We start from the raw sequence: 5,891 nt of genomic DNA, 5'->3' as shown, positions 1-5,891 counted from the left end.
ACTCTTGACAATCATAAATATCAGGCATCCGAATTGTGCTGTCTTAATCAGATCGGGGTCATAAGGCGCTTTGACCGCATTACCTCGATCAGAACAAGCATCTATAAGATAAAGAATCAGGTTCAACATTTCATCATTCAGGGGGCAATACACAGTTTTCAAGGCTTCTCGGCAAACAACTGACTGCGCCACAATCAAAACCTCACACACAAGTCTGTAATCACACACCTGAAATAAATGCATTTCATATTTAACAATTATATATGTATATCCAGCAAAACAATTAAAAATACATGTCCACCTTCTAGTTTTCTGGCACACAGCCCTGTGTTTTTCATTGTTTTGGTCGCGAAAATCAACGACAAAATAAGCGGATTATCCCTATACGCAAAATACAACAATATATTAACGTCAAAAACTTAAATCACAAGCTATAGTGTTTCTTCCTTCTTTAAACATGCACAATCTGAAAATAACATCCAAACGGGGTGCCATCCACCTACTTTTTTCACTATTCTAAGTCTTCTGCATACCCTTCAAATTGAAGAGCTGATTCACCGCTAGCTCCAGAAACCACACGTTCGCATCCGACAGGTACTCTCTCATAAAAAGAAGGGTCAACGCCACTAAATTCAATTTTACTAAATGACTGAAACACAATACTAGCCATTGAAACTTGAAATATATAGTAACTATAAACATTTAGAACCTCAAATATCCACTTTCAATTTCAAAACTGTCTCTTATTTGTGAATTCCACCCTGGCCAATTCGAAACTAAACAGCCGAAACTGTGTACTGCCTCCTTAAAGCACAACAAAACATTTTTAAAACCCACAATTTTGACCTTCATTTCTATAATTTGATCAATTTGAATGAAATTTACCACTGAATTATATAAGGGCACTACATGCTTCAGCAAATATTGCCAATAAAAAAAGGTCATGAATACTGAGAATTTACATTAAAATTACCCATTTTTTAATGACAAAACAAGAAATATTTCAAAGTCCACAAAACACATTTTAAATGATGCTTTTACAATTTTTACAAAACTTTTTTCCTTTGCAAAGCATATATTCGGCATTTTTCAATCCATTTTAAGATGGCCAACTTCTTTTTCCTGTTTCCAAATTTTCTGCTTAGAGAGGTTTTTGATCAAGTTTTCAATTTCAGTTATTGGGCAAAAAAGCGCCATCCCCTAAAATTTCAAACCTAAGACAATAAAAAAATTGTCATTTTTGATGAAATCTCCCTTCAAGATAAAAAGCAAAATAACATTTAAAGGATTTAAAAGTGAAACTGATTTACATAATCCCTAATTTAGAAATTCCCGAAAGGAAAAATTGGGATTGGGGATGTTTTTGGGCTTTTTGAGAAAATAAACCCTTGTTTTAGGGTTTTATTTTGACCGCCCCTTCAAAATCTGCTTATAAAATTTAAAAAAACGGTCAGATAGATAAAAATTGATATTTTTCAAGTATTTGGCTATTTCAACCATTTATGACCAACTCCCAGTATGAAACAGTTCTGAAAAACATGTTCAGAAAAATTACTTATAAAATTGGACTGGCCTCGCAAAAAATGCCCAATCCGAGGCCTTCATTTGAACTAAAATGGTTGGAATCGATGCGATAGTCCAAAATTTTATACGAAAATTGCTTTTTTCTATCATTTGATGCTCCTAGAACCACTATGTTAGAGAAAATGACTCAGGTGAGCTTAAATGTGAAGATGAATAGCTCACCAAACACTTAAATGCATGATTTTAACTGTCAATGAAGAATTACATCCCCTTGATTTTGCTCTCTAATATAGACATGAGGCAAAATATGCACTTTAAAAGCTCATATTTCACCATTGCCACAGCTTTGGGTCAATATAAACATGTAATTATGATATTAAAAAGTACTTACAAAAAATCAAATTTTGCTCTTAAGGGGGCAATACACAGTTTTCAAGGCTTCTCGGCAAACAACTGACTGCGCCACAATCAAAACCTCACACACAAGTCTGTAATCACACACCTGAAATAAATGCATTTCATATTTAACAATTATATATGTATCTCACAGCAAACAATTAAAAATACATGTCCACCTTCTAGTTTTCTGGCACACAGCCCTGTGTTTTTTCATTGTTTTGGTCGCGAAGATCAACGACAAAATAAGCGGATTATCCCTATACGCAAAATACAACAATATATTAACGTCAAAAACTTAAATCACAAGCTATATTGTTTCTTCCTTCTTAAACCATGCACAATCTGAAAATAACATCCAAACGGGGTGCCATCCACCTACTTTTTTCACTATTCTAAGTCTTCTGCATACCCTTCAAATTGAAGAGCTGATTCACCGGCTAGCTCCAGAAACCACACGTTCGCATCCGACAGGTACTCTCTCATAAAAACAAGGATCAACGCCACTAAATTCAATTTTACTAAATGACTGAAACACAATACTAGCCATTGAAACTTGAAATATAGTAACTATAAACATTTAGAACCTCAAATATCCACTTCAATTTCAAAACTGTCTCTTATTTGTGAATTCCACCCTGGCCAATTCGAAACTAAACAGCCGAAACTGTGTACTGCCTCCTCATCATAGCTTAAGTTGGGAAACCGAGACGGGAACACACGCATACATTCCTGCTAGAAATATTGCGCACGAACAATCACATCTTTATAAGGTTGAGAAGCCGGGCAGGGAACACACATACACACAAAAAAATAGAAAAACCGGGAGCGGCAAAATAAAGACGAGTTTCACGAACTTCACTGATGTCGCAAACAATCATTTATCGAGACATTTTTATGGCAACTTTACTAACAGATAGGCTTTTTAACAGATTGCATTTAAGGAAAACAATTCCACTTTATAATATGTATAAGTGGCAGTTTAAATATATGTATATAGTAAGCAGAAGTAAAATATCGTCTGCATATCGTGAAGTAAGGGTGCCAGCGCAATGTCGTAGAACGTCATTCTGTTCACGGTGTATTAAAACAAATAGCTATTCTTACGAACCAAATTTTACAATACAATATTAAATAAAGTGTAGGTTAAAGTTTATTAGTACGTACTAACATAAATAAATTGGTTAGGTGCGCGCAGCGCAAATAAAACTAATAAATGAATGAATGAATGGATGGATGAATGAAAGAATGAATGAATGAATGAATGAATAAATAAATAAATAAATAAATAAATAAATAAATAAATAAATAAATAAATAAATAAATATTATTATGAATGAATGAATGAATGAATGAATGAATGAATCAATCAATTATATATATATATATATATATATATATATATATATATATATATATATATATATATATATATATATATATATATATATATATATATATATATATATATATATATATATTTTTTTTTTTTTTTTTTTTTTTTCATTTATTACTTTGCGTGCACGACTACATGTATATTTATCTGCGCGTTTTCATAGACGTTAATAATTTTAAAGCCATTATACTTGAATTTTTTGCATAAGACAGACAGGCAGACAGAAAACTTTATTTGCACTCAAGGTATTACAAATAAACATGAGGATGTATGCAAATAACACAAAATTAAGCAATATATGGTTCCGGTAGAGATCAGCAATAGAAAAAAGCGGAAAAAATAAAATAGAAAAACAATTATTTATGCATTCAGTATCATATATCAGATGATATAAGATTATAAGAATAATCAGAGATGGCATTGATTATGTTAATGTCTTAAACTAATTAAAATACATACACACCACTAATTATTATTAACTGATAGGCGTGGTCAAGATGTACTAATTGACCAGTCGCAAAAGACAGCGCGTGATCACCTGATTTCATTGGATAACCTCTAAAACGGTCAAAATTATCTGATTGGTAGCATATCGACGGTCCAGCGATTCCCGTCTTAATGCAAATGAGAGCAACGAGGCAGTAAATTTTATTGTGGCTTTAAGGATATTTTATATCTTTTTCCGGTGAACCTAAGCACACAAAATAAAGGATATTTGGGAAAATAAAGTTGCTGTAACAAATTCAAATTACTTTTCCCCATAGGTTCTTAAGGTTAAGTTGTTCTGAAGCTTTCAAATTATTTTCCAGAAAATGATGGCGAATAGAAAGACTGATATTTCCTACAACTATATTGCCGGTCCCGTGGTAAACGCACATCTAAACAACCTCAACAGAAATATTTCCGCCATTGCTCTGGTCTTTGGTTGATAACGAATATTTAACAGTGCAATTTTAAAACAGTTTTAATATTTTCTTTATTTTAAATATAATGTGATATTCGTAAACGTCATTAACGAAGTTTTTCAGTATTCGATGCATAGAAATCACGTCTTTCTATTTTGCATCGAAATCATGTTTATTTATTTATTTTAGTTTGACCAGTGTACATAAATGACATTTACATAGAATATAAAAATGTACAAAGATACGTATTTTTTAGACTAAATGTATTGAAACAAAGTATTTCAATGAATATGACATACATAAAAATCAAAATCACCATCATCTTCAAAATAACCGGGTTTATAGGAACGCGTTTCTTTTACACTATTTATGATACAATCATTATTTATCTTACACACATATATATATGTACATTAGTACTTTTTCCTATATACCAATACGTAAGGTTATTCGAAAGCATCTTAGATCAATAATCATTAAAGTCGCTATCAATTCGTCTGCTAATTACCGATAACAAACGGTATCGCTGAGATCTTGTGTTTTGGCATAGCAAGAGTTCTGAAGATATCTCATATTGCAGAGAAATATATATACAATGCATTCAAAACTATTTCTTCTTCATTTGTCCGTATTAGTTTCTACACATATATGACTGATACGCGGCGTATGAAAACTGTTTTTTTCACAAGTTTCATAGATTACTTTTAACGTAAACTATTTCTGTGAAATATTCACTATTTTGCAGGGAGAATGTAAACTTCAAGATCAATAAATGCTTTTATAGATTGCTCTGTCCGTTTGTTTGTTATAATAGATATAATTTACATGTGTGTCGCACAAATCAAATAAAATCTCTTTTTTTTTCATAATTGCAATAATCAAGTCTGACTTTATTTGTTAAGATATTTTTATGAAACATATACCATATTGTTTAACATATGTACTTTAAGATAAATGAATGTATTATTAGATATATCTGTCCGTTTATCCATGCTAGAGTCCAGAATTACATTAATAATTGGAAAAACGCGCGCTGCAAATAAACGCTTTTCATGATGTTTTATTCTTACGCAGAACGTTATTTACAAAGGCATAAGTTATTCAATATATTGTAGAGACGAATGTATATGTCAAGATACTGAAATACATCTTAAAACAACTCTGCCAGTTTGTCTGCTATAATACACATACTTACATATTTCAGGAAAGTCGGACAATGCATATAAAATCGGTGTATTTCATTTTTTTATTATCAAGTTTGCCATTATTTATTAAGATATCGTCATGAAACATATATCATATTGTACGGGACATCTGGAAACTTAAAGTCAACTAAAGGCAACACTACTATATTTGTCCGTTTAAGCGTGATATTGTCCAGAAATACATTCATAACGAAGGGGGGGGGGGGGGGGACTCGCGCGCGGCTAATAAAGAAAAACAGTGATTTTCTTGATATTCAATTCTTACAAAGGACGTTAGTTACTATGTTTCTGTTGCGGAAACAACTCTTCCGTTTGCCTGCTAAAATAGCCACACTAACATACATAAATTTTAGAAAAGTCGGACAATTCAGACAAATCGGTGTATTTCATAATTTTCAATAATCAAGTTTGGCTTTATTTGTAAAGATGTCTTTATGAAACATATACCATATTGTTTAACATATG

General features: G+C 31.7%; 1 long non-coding RNA gene across 1 annotated transcript; it reads right to left on the bottom strand.

Annotated features, from left to right (window-relative positions):
- Nucleotides 1–122: 122 nt before the first annotated feature.
- LOC132747479 (uncharacterized) lies at nucleotides 123–2,539 on the bottom strand. The gene is made up of 3 exons (XR_009628138.1): nucleotides 2,508–2,539; nucleotides 1,916–2,026; nucleotides 123–228 (listed from the first exon to the last, which is right to left on the bottom strand). It is a non-coding gene; the product is annotated as an uncharacterized LOC132747479 (long non-coding RNA).
- Between the last annotated feature and the right edge of the window lie 3,352 nt (nucleotides 2,540–5,891).

The sequence above is a fragment of the Ruditapes philippinarum genome, unplaced genomic scaffold (assembly GCF_026571515.1).
Source record: "Ruditapes philippinarum isolate M1 unplaced genomic scaffold, ASM2657151v2 ctg13058_1_1_1_1, whole genome shotgun sequence".
In the NCBI taxonomy this organism is placed as follows: domain Eukaryota; kingdom Metazoa; phylum Mollusca; class Bivalvia; order Venerida; family Veneridae; genus Ruditapes; species Ruditapes philippinarum.
This window is presented reverse-complemented; position numbering and strand designations above follow the sequence as displayed.